General features: G+C 52.1%; 1 protein-coding gene across 9 annotated transcripts in view; it reads left to right on the forward strand.

Moving 5' to 3' along the window:
* The window catches only part of ATOSB (atos homolog B), a 41,375-nt gene that overhangs the window by 6,539 nt on the left and 17,140 nt on the right, over nucleotides 1–17,696 (forward strand). For 3 of the 9 annotated variants that reach the window (XM_074812655.1, XM_074812650.1, XM_074812662.1), the window contains exon 3: nucleotides 17,492–17,624. The exons of 1 other annotated variant lie outside the window; for it this stretch is intronic. The gene's annotated coding sequence lies outside the window, so the exon portion shown is untranslated. Of the gene's footprint in view, nucleotides 1–4,314; nucleotides 4,424–12,451; nucleotides 12,471–17,409; nucleotides 17,625–17,696 lie in introns of those variants that run through there. 5 more of the 9 variants (XM_074812651.1, XM_074812652.1, XM_074812656.1 and 2 more) reach the window with 5 other exon arrangements.

Consider the following 17,696-nt stretch of genomic DNA (forward strand, 5'->3'; position numbering starts at 1 on the left):
TGTGTGGCTCTTCCTCTGAAGTGTCTGCCAGGGAAGTTTGGGGCCAGTCCAGAGACAGCTAGAGTCTGGGCCTCAGGCCATCTCATCCTTCAGCCTGATGCTGTACCCACAGCCAGTGAGGCAAGGGTAGATTTACCTGGGAAGTCAAAAGGAAGGAAGGAAAATATCCTTCCCTCATCTCAGTGCTGTGTGCTGTGGACTTGCAACCATACAATGTAGTGGCAGCTGAGCAGCCCCTTTATCCAGCTGACTTGTGGCAATTACTAATACCTGCTCCATGCTGGGATCTTAAATCTTAGTGATGGAAGAGACATGTTATATGGTTAAGACCAGAGAAAAGGTTTGCCCTTGCTTCTGCTGGAACTGCTTACAGACCCCAGTCCACCAAGCTCACAGAATCCTCTCAGGGCTCTCTTGCCCTTTGGCAAGAGGCATTTTAACACAAGGCTCACCATGTTGGATCCACCTTTCTTCCCTCACAGTTGCTGACCAAATAGCTTGATACCTCCAGGGACAGAAAATCTCCCATATATGTGTAATGCAGCAGCTTCTCCCATTACTTGATCATAGCATGAACCTCTTCTCTCTCGTCTGGATATTGCCTAACCCAAGTGATATCAATGAACTTACATCCAGGCTGAATTAACCATGTTGGTTCAGTTTAGTGAAGCTGGTAGTAATCTGGAAGCCAGTACAGCTTGCAGACCCTTGGACAGACTTGCAGTGCCTCTGTCAGGAATGGGATGGAATGCTTTGCTGGCAAACTCAAAGACTGGGCAAAGTGGAGAAACAGAAAGTTTTCAACAGAAAGTGGTCAGCCTAATGTCCTTCAGCCTGCTTGTAGTGTGTGTGGGCTACCATTCCCCCTTGGTCTGACCAGCTGATCTAGGAGTAGGTGGTCTTTCCACTTGAAACACCAAGAAAATGCTGCCCCCCTTCCTTCAGAGATGGGGCCCTGGGTTCCTTGTGAGTGTTGGCACTGGAGTTATGTGAGGAATCCCCTCTTTGCCCTACCATCTCTGTTGTGAGTAGGTCGGGCATTCAAAGATCCTGTTCATGGGAGTGTTGGGACAGCTGGATCCTTGTTCGGTTCTCGCTGCTCCCAAGAATGGAGCAGAGAATCATCTGCTGAGGCTAATTTTAGGTCTCCAAACATTGCCGGTGTCCCTCTGAACTCCTATTTGTGTGCGATGCTGTGGCTCCTTGCTGAGAGCTATGTGACAGTCCTGTATCCTTGTGTGTGAAGGTTTTGCTGGAGCATAGCGTCCCAGGGATTGGGAAGAACTTTGAATTCCTCACTTACCTAAAGTGTCTAAGCCATATCAGATGTATGTGTGACCCTTTTTTTTAGCCCTAACACGAAGCACCCTTTGGACCTTGCTTTGTGGGTGCTCATGCATTGTGTGTTGGGAAGTGTTGTGGTTTAACCCCATCTGGCAACTAAACCCCATGCAGCTGCCTGCTCCTCCCCAGTGCGATGCAGAGGAGAATCAGAAAACAGGTAAAATTCGTGGGTTGAGAAAAGAACAGTTTAATAGTTAAAATATAGTAATAATAACTATAAAGAAAAGAGAGATAACAAAAATAGAAGTAAAACCCAAGAAAAGGCAAGTGATGCACAATGCAATCGTGCACAACCTGCTGACCAATGCCCAGCAGTCCCTGAGCAGCAATCAGCCCCCCTGACCAGCTCGCCCCAGTTTATGTACTGAGCATGACGTCCTGTGGTATGGAATATCCCTTTGGCTAGTTCGGTTCAGCTGTTGTGGCTGTGCTCCCTTCCAGCTTCGTGTGCACCTCCCTGCTGGAAGAGCATGGGAAACTGAAAAATCCTTAACTTAGGTTAAGCACTACTTAGCAACAACTAAAACATCAGTGTGTTATCAACATTATTCTCACACTAAATCCAAAACAGATCACTGTACCAGCTACTAGAAAGAAAATTAACTCTATCCAAGCTGAAACCAGGACAGAAGGCGGCTGCAGCTTTCCAGCCTTTTCCTGCAAAAAATGCAGCATCCTTCCTGTTTGCAGCAGTCAGTCCCTGTTGTCTTGGATGGGCGCAAGCGGTGCAGAAAACAGTCTTCGGTGAAACCTCTGCATGTGGAAGTACTCCAAAGCCCACAGCCGAGTTAGATGAGAGGGCCCTCTCTCTACGGCTGGATGACTGCTTGGCATCTGCCACCGCCATCCACCAGCGCAGCACAGGGTGAGGCCTCCTGGCTTCTCCCTTGTTTGTACACCCAAGACTTTTGGCCTCTCTGTGCTTTTCGGTTTCCACCTGCTCAGGTGATTTTTCAGCAGCATTGAGCTTAGCGCTGAGCTTTGCTAAGTTACATGTTGAGGCAAGACATGGCTCTGCAGTTTTGGCCCATCTTTATTTTTAGCCCGTCTAAGACATGGTTGATGGTATCAGAAGGAAGTTGCATGGTCTCCTGAGCTCATGACTCATCCTGGATCAGGACCAAGGTTTTGCTAGCTTCTGCTTCAACCCTCAAGTGATGTAACTGGTTGTGCTGGGCCCTACTAGATCTGGGCAAGGACAGAGTGGGGAGGGAAGCAGAGCTTTTGGAAGTTCTTTTTGATCCATTCTGTTAAGTTGTTAAATTCATTCATTGAAAGATATTGGCAGGTATCAAACCTAAGTGTGGTTCAGCAGGGTCCTTTGTCTTCCCCTTGCATCTTGTGCCTGTGTGGGAGAGATGAAAGGGAGAGGAGCTCTGCTTACATGCTGGGTTGGATAACTGCTTAGCGACACATAACAATGGTAGACAACAGTTTTTAGGACAGGAAGCAAAGTAGGGTCCTGTCTCTGGTTCAAGCCATGGCAAGGTTTGATGTAGCAGAACAGACCTGCCTGAAGTGGAAATGGGATGGGACTGGAGGGCAGAGACTTAGGAGACGCCTGCCAGGCAGCAGCAAGAAGAGTCAGGGACCCCTGTTTCCATCAGACCTGGTGCTGCCACAAGGTAGAAAGAGCTCATGGGGCTTTCTGACATGCAGGCAGCTGTGTTGTGCTGGTCTGGGCTTGACAGGGACTGCATGTCACCACAACGGAGCAGGCAGTGTGGGGCAGGCCGCGATGTCGAAGCATCCCTGCCTGCCACACCACGATGGGAGGTGCAGCCAGAGGGGCCTCTACACCCCAAGTCTGGCTGCCCAGCTCTCCTGTGTTGCACCTCAGGACTGGGCACAATGAGGTGTGATGCACTCAGGTCCACACTAGGCACCTTGCCCGTGAAACGGGTGGGGATGATTGCTTGCTGGGGCTTCCACCTCTGGCCCCTGTGGTTCCTCAGGGTGATGAACAGCCCTTTAGAAGCATGTTGAGGCTTTTGGGTGTTGTGCAGCAGGTTTTATGTGTGGGGCAGCAGGGAGGGGACAGCAAGGCTTGGGGGAGCAGAGACAAAGGAGAGAGGCAGGGGGGCATGCTTGGGGGGAATTGCTATGGCAACTCACCGCTGGCAGCATTGCTTACACTACATTTCCCACAGCTCATGGCAGAGAAGGAGTTGGGGCAAATGTGCAACCTTCTGCAGTCCTCAGTGCAGCCCTGTCCCAGCTGTGACATGAGCTCAGCACAGCTGGGCTCCTGCATGACAATCTGGCATCCAGAGCCATCCTCTGGAGCAGTGGCCGGGGGAGTTTTGTCCATCTTTTCCTCTCTTTTGCCCCTTGCTGGGGAACGTCAGGCAGCTCCTCTTCGCAGACCTGTTCTGTTTGAAGCCTTGAGTTGCAGAGCAGGCCCAGCCAGAAAGAAACCAGTCTCCTGAGCCCTCTCGCTATACCGCAGAGGAAAGTAAGTCATTCTGCTGCTCTTGCTTATCCTCAGTTAATCAATGTAAGTGACTCCAGTGATGCCTGCATCTTCCCAGAATGCCTGGCCCTGTACTGTGCCATCCAGCTCACGCAGCCAGCTTGCCTTGCTCTGGGGTATCTGTACTCTGATGGAGAGCAGATGTGCTAGTGAGGCCTCTGATACGGTCTGAGACCATCATCTGGGGCAGGTAAAGGAGACGTTAAATGTTTCTGAACCTGCCTTTGAGCAGACCCATTGCCAGATGCTGGTAGAGAGCTCTCTCCTGTTGCTGAAGAAAGCAGGAAGCATTGTGCCACTTGCTGTGCAGTGAGAATGGGTCAGGAGGGTGGCTCCAGTGTGGCCATAATGTGAGCGTGACTGAGACCTGACCTGTCTTCCATGATGTGCCTAAAGCCCTGGATGTGAGCCAGGGGGAAGGGACTGACTGGCAGCAAGCACAGCTTGCCCGTCTCAACGTGGATGACTGCAAGAGCTATAAACCTCTCTCATTACAGCTCTCAAAGGTCAATGCTCGCAGTGAGCTACAACACCCTGCCTGCAGCTCTGTGCCCAGCCCAGAATGAGAGGGGAAGCAGCCTGCCTCACCTTCAAGGATGCTCTGAGGTCAGATGTGTGGGGTTGCCGTGGGGTGGCACATGCTGCTGTAGTGCTTGTGGCCAGAGTTCATCTGGGACTAGGATGCAGGCAAACCTGGAGGGGAAAGGATGTCTGGCTGTGAGCTGTCCGAATGGCCCTGTGCTCACAAATGTCATGATCCTTGCCTGAGCTGTGACCCCTCCATCCAGCTCCGAACCAGGGTACAAAGCCTCAGAAAGTCCCCTGAAAACCATTTCACCATTTCCGGTCTGCCATAGTGTCCGTCTTCTCTTTTGGATGATTCTAAGATCTGTATAGACTTCTGAACACTGTCTAGTGCTACAGTTCCAGTCATCTTAAAACTCCCAAATAGGCTAGACTTCTTTGTAAAATGTCACCTGGACTCCAGGACCTAGTGTGCTCAAGGGAGAGCAAACAAGGAGCTGGCAGCTGGAACATGGAGCCTCTGGGAAAGCTGCCTGCAGCAGACAGCAGTGCACTTCCTCCCTCCTGTGTCCGACAGGTTCCTTCCCTTTCAAAATAGGGGAACAGCTTGCTCTGCACTAGCAGCTGGAGCCTGCTTCCCATGGAGGAAACTGGGACACTGGTACCTGACACCAAAGGCAATTTCAGATCACCAGCTCGAGCGCTGCTCTTCATGTATGTGACCTTGGTGCGAGAATTGACATTACGATATGTTACGGGTGCGGATGATGGCGAAGCATGGTCAGAATCCATTGAGCCAAACCATAGTTCTCTCTGACCCTGCTTTCACCGTCTGTTGTTTCTGATCTTTCCTCTGGACTGAGGCCACAAGATACACTGTGAAATATCATGGAGTGGATGCAGAACCCAGCAGATAAGGCTCTGGGTTACGCATGTGTGTTGGGGTGTGGACTGCTAGTTTGTAGGGCAGAGGGTGTTTTCTCTTTTGCCATTTGTATAGCACCTTGCATGCCGAGATCCTTGCCCAAGACTCAGGCTCCTGGGCACTGTGACCTGATGAGTTATAACCATGTCATCTTTGAAGGGCTGCTCCCTCTTTTTGTGTCTTGCCTGTTCATACTACACATTTTTAAGTACAGCACAAAGGATCAGAAAAGCCCAAAGGCAGTGGGGTCACATACTCTGCTCCCAATTTGGAGAGAAGTTAAGACAGGCAGTGCTGGAATAAGCATTTAGGGTGAGGCAGCCAAGAGAGATTTCCTCCTGGCTGAGCTGTGGCGTTGAAGTTCGGAAAGTACTGTGTGGGTTACGTGCTGCTGCGATTTGCTGCTGCCATCGCCTTAGGCAAGTCTGGGACATGCATACCTGCTAGTAGTCAGATGGGGACACTGTCGTAAGCACTGTCACTCTGGAAGAATGGCCAGTGTCCTTTTAGACATCAGGACCAACCTTAAAGCTGCTGCTGGGGATTTCGGCAGAGAGGTGATGATCATTGGGACCAAGAGGAGACTTTGACTCGGTGGGTGTTTCTACCTGCATTCCCTAAATTGTGAGAAGATAGTCGAGCCCAGCAGTGCTGTACAGATTGCCCTGTCTGGAAGATACATAAAGAATAGCTTGCAAGAGCCAACTGTCTGCTCAACTCAGAGCAGGGGGAAATGCCTGGACTCTCTGCAACTGGGATTTTCTTACTGCCACTCAGCAGTGCTGTAGCTGTGCAGAGAGAGCATAACGTAAACAGGTTAGCACAGTCACTCCAGTCCTTTCTATACCAGTGTTTGTATTACTGATGAGATTAGCATAGCTGGGCCAGTGGTGGACAAAGAAGGTAATTCTCAAGGTCCTCTCTGCTGTGGCTGCCAGAAAAATAAAGCAGTTATGGCATCAAGTAGCGGGTCTGAGCTTTGCTTTCAATTAATTTTCTAGGAGCAGCAACAGCTAAAATTATGAGCAGTTTTTGAGGAACTAGAATATTCTCAGGCTTTTTGTCTGGTCTTCTGACTGACAGAAGACTGACAGTCTGGGATCTTAAGGTATTTGCAATTTGTCCTGGCCATGTGATAAATCTGGATAGAACACAAAAATCGGTGGCATAAATCAGCCACCCTGAAAGTGCTCCTCTTGCTTCTGTGCCTGTTCCCTGTAACCAAAGGGCTGTTCATGGCTTAGATTTGTTGAGGGAGCAGACTTACAGCACCTCTCTTTCCCCTGTGCAGCTATCTCCCTGGCAGCTCAGTAGGAATGATTTACTATAGATTACAGCTCTCTTTAACGCTGTTTCCCTACAATATCATTCTGTTAGAGTAACTGAGCAAAACGCAGTGGTGTTTCCGGAGGAAGGCTGCTATCAGAGGCCACCCCTGTAGCAGAGGCTGGAAGCAAGGAGGAACAGTTTACCAGGAAATGCCTGTGTTCATGTGCTGGTTGCTTTTGGGAAGGAAAAGGCATCTCACCCTTGAAAGCTTCCTCACTACATGGCTCCAAACGTTGCTGATGGAGCTTGCTGATGGAGCTTGCACCGGTGTGAGCAGTAGTGAGAATGCTGCCCTCCAGAGCCTGGGAAAGGACTGACCAAAGTGGTGGTCTGTAAAGAAAAGTCTAATTCTGTCCTTAAATGAACCTCCAAGTAGGTTTTTTGGAGTGTTTTTTGGTTTGGGTTTTTTTTTGGTGGTAGTGTTGATTTAGTTTGGGATTTTTTTCTACTGAAAAGGTATTGCCTGTGCAAATCCTTGTAAGGAAAGAGCAGGGAATTTCCTTTGGAGTGAGCCTGCCTGCAACATGATACATCGCAGATGTGTGTTAACAGAGAAATGAAAATATTGTGCCATAAAGTGATAGGGGATAATGAGTTTAATCTACTATTATGTTGTCCTGAGAGATAGAGCTGGAGCAAGGGTATTGGCAATAACGTGATCCTTTGCGTGACAACAAGAGCAAATACCACCTGAACATGCTTCCCCCGGGAGGCGTGAAAGGATCTGTTTTCAGAGAGTCCTCAGGAAGGTGGAGGGAGACAACTGAGATGAGCAGTACATAATAGCTATGCATTTTCTGCAGCATGAGTTCTGCTTTCCCATTCAGTGGCCCAGCTGAACTGGACAATGCTGGGCTCTTAACCTCATTGTGACCTTGAGAAAAGCAATAAACAAACTGTAACTTTCATAACATTAGTGAGATGTCTGACCCAGAGACTGAATGAACAAATCTTTATCTTTAGCTTCTCTGCCTACCAGGTGGATAGATAGGTTGTGATTTGCTACAGCACCAGAGATACGGATTTTAAAGGATGCTGGTGGGGGTGAACGCTACTGTGGTCCTGGTTCTGGGAAGCTTAGCTGGTAAGCAGGCCCTCAGAAGGGTTTTGGAGTTGTGTGGTGAAAACAGAGGGGCTGAGGTCAGTAATTGGAAACTTACCAGCTCCTAGAGCTGGACCAGAGAATCCAAGTCATTACTCAAACACATGAATCTTTTAAAGAATGCAATGACCTGCTCTCAAGGAAGCATCCAGTCCCCTACCAGTCTTTTGGAAGTCAGGGCACTCTTCTGGTTTATAATGCTCTATCTGGGTCTTTAATTTTTTTTTTTTTTTGTTCCTCTGTGGCATTACCTTTCTTTTCTGGGCCATGCTAAGTTAAATGCATCTGGTGCAGAGCCCTGCATGTCCCTGTCCCCTCTGATGCCAGAGAGCACATGTATCACTCTGTGGGACCAGTTGTAGCCCACCAGAGCTGGGTGCAGTCTATAAGGCCAGCAGCAGAGTGGGCCCAACTTCAGCTTCCGAAGAGGTGAGAACAGAGGAGGCTCATGATTTGGATAGCTGCTTAGTGTAGGACATGTGGGTATCTTTACCTCTCCCTATCACTGGGGTCTTCAGAGTTGTCAGTACCACCCTTGCCCTACTTCCCATGCTGTGCCTGGTGCTGGGGGCTGCCCACCCACTCTCCTTCTTCAGGGCAGGGACAGCATGCCGTGACTCAGTTTCCCTGTGGCCTGGGGAGCAGGGAGGGGCAGAGCGGGACCGGAAAGGGACAGAGGGGAAGTTACAGCAGCTGGTAGGAAATGGCATTTTGGGGTGCTGCAAGGTGGCCCTACCCCATCCTATCTGCAGAGTTAGTGTTTTGGGGTGCAGCGGTGCAAGCCCGCTTTGTCTACTGTGGAGCTGGTGTTTCAGCGTGCTGCAGGTCAGCTCTGTTCCATCCCAGCTTCAGAGCTGGCATTTTTGGATGCTGCAAAGCAGTCCTTGCTCCATACTGCCTTCTCCTGTGCCAGAGATTGTGCTAGGGCAGGGAGGGCTGGCTGGACTTTCTGTCCCCTCTGCATTCTTGTGTGCAGGGCATATGATTACGGATAGTCCCGTGGCACTTCTTCCTCCAACAAGTGATTTATGGGCTGCTGTTCAGGATGTGGGTCTGAGTTTATCTCAGACAAGGCAAGAATCAGGAGTGCTGTCACTGCATTCTTGCCTTCGTGCAGGCTGTGGAGGTAACAGCATGACATCACTTGCTGTCTCTGCTTTGCACTTGGGCATGGAGCAAGGCTGTACCTGGGGACAGGAGCAGAGAAGTCCTTGCAGGAGTGACAAGAGGAGAGCCTGGTCCCACCTGCTTCCTTTCTCACTCCTATTCCTTCCTTACGGTCCCAAATCTGCCTGCATGGAGCATGTTTTGTAATAAACCTGCTGAACTGAAGGAGGTTTTAATAAATAGTTGTGACCCCAACTCATGCCCATGGCTGCAGCGTGGGCACAGGATCGCCACATGCACATCTTGATAGTAGTTGGTACTGATGATGAAGATAATCAGAGATATCTCCCCGCCACCCCACCCCATTGTATCTGATGCGTCCTGCAAGCCACCAGCAGATTGTCAGCACAGCTCTTTTCTAGGTGGAGGGTAGGTTCAGCTTCCCATGGATGTTGCAACCCGTCTTGCTTCTGTGAAGCACTCTTTATTTGAGGCAGTGCCCTAAGGGTTAAGCCAGGGCTCCGGGGTAGGATTTGTAGCAGGAACAAAGAGGGCTTTTAAGGTCTGTGTTGGGCTAGGAATAGAGGGAATGGATTGAGCCTTTCCCAGTGTGTTGAATTACAAAGGTCATGGAGACCCTTTTGCTGGGTGGCAGCAGTGGTTGAGGTCCCTGCTGGAAGTGGGGCAGAGAGAAAAGAAATTGTGAGAGTCAGTGAGAGCAACTTCATGGGGAGCTTTAAGACCAGAGTAAAAACTGGAACTGTATCCTGAGATGAATGAGTATTGAACACAAGGCTGGGAGCCAGGAGGCCAGGACTGTAGGCTTTGTGCAGGCCTTCTGCCCTAGGATTTTTGGGTGGTTTGGTTTTGTTTTTCCCCTCCATATTGCATTTGTGGCTGCCCCCCCACATGGCACCTAAATTTGCTGCATCAGTGATGTAGCCAGCACTTGGGTCTCTCCAACCTGCTCTGAGCCATTGAAGGCTGCAGAGGGTAAAAGGCAGTGCCTGCAAGGGAGGATCTCTCCAAAATGCAGAAGAAGAGACAGTCCTGGGTGCCTGCAGGCACATTTTGCCTTGACAGAAGAGGGAAGTTGGCTTTTCAATGCCTTCCCAAGCTAAAACTGGATTTAGCATGTATAGTTAAGCAGGAAAGCCCAATTCTAGCTGCTTTCCTAGCCCCTCCACTTAATGTCATCTGCTTGGGATGCCCCATGGGGCACAGTACCAGAGTGTCCAGCAAAAGAAGCTAGGGAAGAGATGGATGGCAGAAACCTCTGTTTCCGTTCCCACAGTGAGGTGGAAAGAGGACATGGCTGGTTTCCATGTTGAGCTTCAGATGGCGTGAGCCAGCCAGCCAGCCCACCCAGGAGGTGTACAGAGGGCCACAGGATGTGCTGAGTCAACAAGAGCATCCCCTGGCTGAGGGCAGGGGGCTGATCAGGGCTGCCAAGACAATAGGAGTTTCCAGTTTGCAGGAAGGGTGAGCGCCAGCTGCGAACCACACAGTGGGCTTTCCAATTTTAGCAAACTTGGATTTGTGTTACTGACCAGAAAAGGTGATTTAGTCCTTAAACTTTCATGCTGGGTTAGCAGGCACTTGGCCGTTCAGCTTCATCCCCTGGCACAGGCATGCTCCCCTATCTAAGCTTTCATTTAAAGAAATTCCACGTCTAGTCTTTATGTTGGATCAGATTACCTTGGATGTGATTTTTGGAACAAAGGGCTGATGCTTCACTGGGCTCTGTCTACGAGATGAAAGCTGGTCCCAGGGAATACTTGCTGGGAGGATCACTGCAGCTACCACCTAAATTAGCAGCCTGGAGTCTGCACTGCTTTTTCAAGCACCATGAAGGGAGAGAACTGTAGGGAGCACAGAGCTGCTGTGAGAAGGGGAACCCAGAAATGGAAGGCTTGGTTCAGGGCTTTTGGAAACCATAACGTCTTCTGTTTACCTTGGGAGATGGCCTGTTCTCAGAGTCATGCTCTCATTGTGTGTCCTTGTAAGCAGGAACCATTTCAGCAGAAGCATCAATGTCTTGTGCTTCTCGCTGCTTACATCGACATTGAGAAAGCCTGAACATCCCTATCTGTTGTTGCCCGAAATCCTCTCTTCTCATCCCATCCTCTGACATCACCTGTGCTGCAGAAGCATGCCACCAGCATAAAGGTGGGCAAATAAACTGACTCCTCTCTGCTGACAGTTCCCAGCTTGCTGACCTGAAATGTGCTATTTGAAAGCAGCAAGGTCTTGTCACTGTACTTTGGAGGGATGCTCTGCCACTCTTCTTAGCCACCTGGGCTGCAGAAGGGGAACACAAGGCAGTTGCAAGGGATCCCCTTGGTGTGGGAGGGACATCGGAACCAAGAGCAGCTTGGCTATCTCTTCTCTGCTCTTCCTCCCAGCCTGGCTGGAGGGGCGTGTTGCAAATGGGGTGTTACCCCTCTGTTAGTCACAAATGGGGGGCTGGCAGGAAATTGTCACTGTCTGGCTCAAGTTGGAGCAGTTCCTGGCTGCTCTAACTGGATGTAGGGCACATGCCTCAGCTTCTCCTTTGCCCAGGGCCTACGGAAGGGAGCCAGCCTTGTCTAAGACCTCATGCAGGTTATTGCTGCTCTCTCAGAGGCTCCCAGAGCTTGTGGGGAAGACCATCTTTTCAGTGGTGACAGGCTGATTTAAGCACGAGCATTTAAATGGCTGGGCCTGCCCTGCTGGTGGCTGCAGAGTTTCGTTCCGGTGCTTGCCCAGTGCTGTGACCTTGGTGACACCGTGACCATGGTGCTGGCCCTGATTTTGGCCTCACTGATGACACACAGTGAACACTATGGATCTCCCACCCCACCTCCCTAGAAGAGACCCTGGGGACTGGAGCATTCTGATGAAGGGAGGGGTGGTGTGCAGGGGAAGCTGCTGGAGCCCACAGGACCCTGTGTCACAAAAACTTATTTTCTTTTGCTGAGAAGGGTAAAGGCTCTGTGCATACATGGTGAGGATTGGAAACGTTAAAATCCAGGGAGAACCAGGAGTCTGACATACAGTCCTGAGCTTTGGCAGAAAATTCTTCTTTGTCCCTATTAATATGAATTATTAATAGTGATTAATAGGGCAGTGAGAAGTATTACCACATCTTAAAAACACCTTCCACCCACCCACCCCTCCCTTCTTCCTGAGCTCAGCTTTGCTCCAGATTTCTCTACCTCCTCCCCCAAGCAGCGCAGGGGGCAGGGAATAGGAGTTGTGGTCAGTACATCACACACCGTCTCTGATGCTCCTTCCTCCTCAGGGGGAGGACTCCTCGCAGTCTTCCCCTGCTCCAGTGCAGGGTCCCTCTCACAGTCCTCCACAGATTTCTCTGACTTGAGTCTTTCTGATGGGCTGCAGCTCTTCCCGAACTGCTCCAGCATGGGTCCCTCCCACGTGTTCCAGTCCTCCCAGCGCTGAACTACAACAGCAGGGCTTCCCACAGAGTCCCGACCTTCTTGGGCACAGCCCCCTGCTCCAGCGTGGGGTCCTCCACGGGCTGCAGATGGGCATCTGCTCCACCGGTGATGTCCATGGGCTGCAGGGACACCGCCTGCCCTCTCACCATGGGCTGCAGGGGGGTCTCTGATCTGGCACACCTCCCCCCTGCTCTACTTTCTTCACTGACCTCAGTGTTTGCAGAGGTATGTCCCTCACAACTCCTCCTCACAATTCCAACTCTTCCTCCCAGGCTCCCCTTCTTAAATACATTATTGCAGAAGCTCAGCCACCATCGCTAATTGGCTCGACCTTGGCCTGAGGCGGATCTGACTTGGAGCCAGGGGAGCTTTGAGAAGCTTCTCACAGGGGCCACTGCTGTAGCCCCCTCCCCTGCTACCAAAACCCTGCCACACACACAAAAACTCAATGCAGTCTGCGACCGGGTGTGCTGCACAGACTGGCATTTTACGTGTGCGCCAGCACTCTTGTGTGCTCCTTGACGCAGATGGATGTGCTCTGGTACGCAGAGCTGCTCGCTGGCTGGGAGGTGTGTGCCGCAGCTCTTGCTGGGCTCTGGCACAGCTGTGGTGTGCAGTCTTCCTCTTGTCCCCTCTGTCTGCTCTGGTTCCCTCTCAGAAGGAGGCTGAGGTTAGCTGGAGAGCCCGTGGAAGGGGTGTTGCTGGGGGAAAAGTGAAGGGAAAGGATGTGGGGCAAAGCCTGTTTAAGCATCAGCCCCTAGCATTAGGGGAATTGCTAGTTGGAGAAGCAGCCTGCAGAGGATGTATATACATAGCACCATGTATGTGGCTTGTACTGTCCAGATTCAGGAACTGCCCAAGCCTGTGGGCCCTGTGTGGGCAGTGGCACTAGCTGATGCTGAGTGACTGTAGCTGTGCTTAGAAGAAATCCCCTTCTGGCTCCCAGGAAGCTCTCCACCCTGGAGAGTCAAACTGTGAAGAGGCACAGCCTGGGGGGGCATGTTTGGCTGTACCCAAAGGCAGGTTATTTGACAGATGGCTTGCCTGTGGATCTGAGCTGTGGTAGTGCTGCGTAACCCTCCAACAGCCAGCGGTGGGGGTCAGGCTACCAGAGAGCTGATAAAACGAATGGGTTTGAGCCTCAGAGCCTGGAGGAAGCCCTCCCCCAGCATCGCTCCTTATCTCGTCAGTGCTGGCATACAGTGGCTCTCCAGTCTTGCCTGTCTGTCCCGTCTCTCTGCTGTGGATTTAAGCCAGCAACATCATCTCTGCCCCTCCTGCCTCTGAGTGCTGTGGGAGGAGAGGGCTCTGGCACAGCCTGGCCGGGCTCCCAGCCCTGTTTGGCGTTTGTGACTTTGCCCTGACAGCTGCGGCCCGGTTGCACACGCACACTCACACACACATGTGTGCGTGCACAGAGCTGTGGCAGAAATGGGTGTCAAGCAGGAGGAGGGGGTGAATCACAGGGGAATGAGTCAGCAGGAAGCAGAGGGCAGGTGCTGGCCCAGGGCTGGGCTTTAAGGGAGCCCAAAGGCCTAGCAGCCCGTGCTGGGTCCCCCCCGGACGATGGGGTGAGAGTGTCAGAGGAGAGCTGGTGGAGGCAGTGTCTGTGGCTTGGGAATGGGCTGGGATCTGGCCCGGCCATGTGCCAAACCCATGCTCTGCCCACATCTCCTCCAGCCATGGGTGCATTGCTGTCCCGGGACAGCCTGGGGCATCCTTGGTGCTGAGGCTTTCCCAGGAAGGACTGAGGACGAGCACCACAAGGGAGCAGTTTGGTGACCAGGTATCCCAGCTTCTGGTGCATGGGGTGGATCTTTGTCCCCATGTGGGCAGTGGGGCGTCCAGCCAGCTCTGGGCAAGCTGAGCAGATCTCTGTCCTAGTCAGATCCTGCCCAGTAACCTTCCCATCCGCTCTGAGAGAGCAGGGTAGAAAAATGAACGATCCCTGCTGGGGCGGAGAGTGATAAACAGATAGCTCTGGATTGAGTAAATGCAGTGTCAGAGGAGACCTGGGACAGGGATGATGATGCACTGGAGATCTGGGGGCATGGTTGGTCATTAGCTCCAAAACCCCTTGTGTGATCTGGGCTCTGCTGCAGACCCTGCAGGGTTGGGGGGGTCGTGGATAGCTCCTTCCCTCATCCAGGGACCTGCTCTGGGCTGTTGAGCTTCCAGCTGGCCCAGCTGGTCTCTGCTGTTTGACTCCTGATGGTCCTGCTCATCGCTCCTGAGGGCAGGTCCCTTGTGGGCATGGTGGAGATAGGCTTGGTATCAGTGCCACAGCAGTGAAGCCAAAGCTCTCTGTCTTTCTGTGTTTAGGGCCAAACCTCTCAGAGCAGGTACTTGGGACTCCCAGCTTGGGATAACCTAGGTGCTCGGGATAACCTAGGTGTGTTGCAGCAGGCACTGGTGTTGCTACCAACCAGAGCAAAGATCAAATACTTGACCAAAAACAGCTCGCACTGGTCTCAGTGTTGAAGTAAGTCTCTTTTTTTCAACATCCCCAAGGTGTGCAGGTGTCTGCTCCCCAGCTCTGGCTGCAGGTACCTCCTGTCCTTCCTAGTGGCACCTTTGGCTGGGCAGGATGGAGACTAACAGGCTCCAGCAGTCTCCAGAGATATTCTGGAGCTCTGGCCCTGCCGTGGGGTTTCTGGTGTGCTGCCGTGGGCAGAGGTTGAGAGCAGTGGGTTTGTGCAGCCTGGGAAAGGGAAGGCAGTGAAGGGGGCTCTCACCGCTGCCGACTGGCAACTGAGTGTTTGGAGAGAAGCCGGAGCTGGGGTCTCCTGCGAAGTGCCCAGAGACAGGATGAGTGGCAATGGCACACAAGGGAAATTCCAATTAGGTATTAGGAAAAATATTTCCCCACAAGAGCAGTTAAGACTCTGGAGCAGGGCCCAAAGAAGGGAGGCGGTCTCCACATTTGGAGACTTCCAGCCCTTGGCAGGGGCAATCCCTAAGCAACCTGCTCGAGCTTGGCCCTGCTGTCAGCAGGATTGGACCAAAACCCCCTGAAGTCCTTTCCCACCATTGTTGTTCCCCAGTTCTGCAGTAGCATCTCATGGCCTGTTGGACTGACTGACTTGGAGGCAAATGGAGGGTTCGGGGGGTTGTTCTGTTTGTCCTCTTCTGGCTTGGTTCATCTTGCCCATACGGTATTAGCAGTGTTGGGAGATGGAGGCACTGCCTTGACAGGATTGCCCAGCTCATTGATTTGCTCCAGCCTATCTTAGCTGGAGCACCCATCTCTCCAGAGGTCCTCATTATTGTGTGAGCACAAAAAGCCAGTCAGCAATGAAGCACAGGGTGTAAACCATCCACCCTGCTCTGCTGGCGGTGCAGAGCTGTGATCTGTATGGGGGTGCTGGCACTATCGGGAGGCTGGAGAGGACGCTGGCCCCCAGCCCTCCAGCTGGAAGGGCTCCAGGTTTATCTTCCCCATGGTGCCTGTCCCAGAGACAGTGGCAATTGCAGGGGAAGTCTCCAGTAGCCTTTTTAAAGACTCCAGCTGCCTGAGCATCCCAAGCAGATGGAGGCTGAGATGAGCCCAAAGGACTGTCTGGAAAGAATTACTTGCTCCCAGTATTTTCTGTTTCTTTGCCAGCCTTTTATTCTCATGGCTGCTCTTTTCCTGATCCTGTCCTTCTGCAAGGCTGGCTGCTGGCAGTCTTATCAGCCTTGTCTTCAGAAACAACTTCGCTGTGCGATTTATTGTGTCTCTGAGCTTTGACCCTGGTGCCTGATGCTGCAGAAGCCCATGTCCAGTGTGTAAGTGCACAAAGGGCGTTTAGTGTTTGTCCCATCCCATCTGCAAGAGTAATGAACCAGAGTAAAGGGGGCTGCATGTAGCCATGGCGCCTGGGCAGAGCTGATCTGCAGCAGTATCTATGTCTGTCTCCCTGTCTGGCAGAGGCTGGGAGGTTGTCCAGTCTCCACAGGTGCTTTTATGTGGGTTTTCAAGGTCTAGGACATTCCCATGAGCCTGTGTTAGTCCCCAGATCTCTTCTCAGGTTGCTTCTCTCAGCCTTTCCCTTGGGCTTGTTGATGCTGGGCAGCCGTCTCACTCGGAGCCCTGCGCACTCTCCCTTCCTCAGCAGTCTGCTCATTATTCAATACTGCTCTGGGTACTCTTGCATTACTTGGATATTCCTGCTAAAACACCCACACACGTCGAGAGCATCGGGGTCTGGTGGTCTGAGCCAAGAGGCCCCTGGAGTCCATTCCCAGCTGCACGGGTACCTCACTGCATGGCTGAGGACGAGCTGGTTCCTGGTAGTCCGTGGAGAGCTCTTGTGTCTCTTGTGGGCTCCACTTCCCAAGGAGGGTCAGGTCTGGGGGGACATCTGTGTCCCCAGCAGCACGGCTGCCACCAGAATTGAAGGTGTTTTGGACCCAGCTGGCATAGTTAAGCTGGTCTCTGAGGTCTCTTGAGCTTTGTGTGTTCCCACAGAAGCAGCACAGCAAAACATGGGCAGCAACAGTGGCAGCAAGCAGTTTGCATAGGGGCCTTCATGTCTTTCAGGGACTGATGTGGGGGCTTATGTCCTGTGCAGGTGTGTTGTCTGGGGACACAGCTGCACCTCAAGCCTGTCCCTATTCACTATCGCTTCTGTGAAGACGGAGAATGCTGATATGCTGGTGCCACAGGGCCGTGTAGTCCCTGCAGGCTGCACCTGCCAGATAGCACTGAGGGCAGGTCCTCTCCAGCCTCTGCCTGACATGAAGCACCACTTGAGCCTTGGCTTCCACCATCCCCATGCAACATGCAGGTGCCAGGTGGATTCCCCCTTCCATCCCGAGGGCATCCCTGGCTGTGTGCATTGCACAGAGCCCTGGAGGAGCCTGGCCACCATGGAGGGGTGGTGGATGCACCGGGCAGAGGGCTCTGCTGTCAGTGGGATCCCACAGGCAGTGCAGGGTGTGTGGACCAGGAGCTTTACCAGTTTCATGGGATGAAATAAGAGCTGGGCTGTGTCTCCCACTGCCCTGCATATGGGTATGCCTGCAGTCAGACATGGCAGTCCCTCCTACCCCCTCATTTCCCTTCAAAGGGTTTTGTGCACTTGTGTATTTGCCTCCATTATGGGCAACAGTGTGAGTGTTCAGGTGACAGCTGTGGCATCCTTTTCCTATTGCCAGCAGGGTGTTTCTCTTTCACCTTCAGTCCCACGGGAGGGAAAGGCTTCCTTTTTTCCTGACAAGGCACAGGACATTGAATTCATGATGGAACTCCTCCTTCCCTGCAGTAGTCCTGGATGTGTCCAGCTCTTTACAGAGATGTACAAAGCCTCACCCTTATGGCGCGAATCGCTGCCCAGCCCGTCTCACTGCTCTGGCCTGCACTAGACTTGAGACTTTCTACATCGCAGCTGGAAAGAGGTGAGTTGGGTGGGTGTGCACAGCCATGTGTGTGTGTGTGTGTGTGTGTGTGGTATCTCCTCCCCCCGTGCC

Source organism: Strix aluco, chromosome Z (assembly GCF_031877795.1).
Source record: "Strix aluco isolate bStrAlu1 chromosome Z, bStrAlu1.hap1, whole genome shotgun sequence".
NCBI classification, from domain to species: domain Eukaryota; kingdom Metazoa; phylum Chordata; class Aves; order Strigiformes; family Strigidae; genus Strix; species Strix aluco.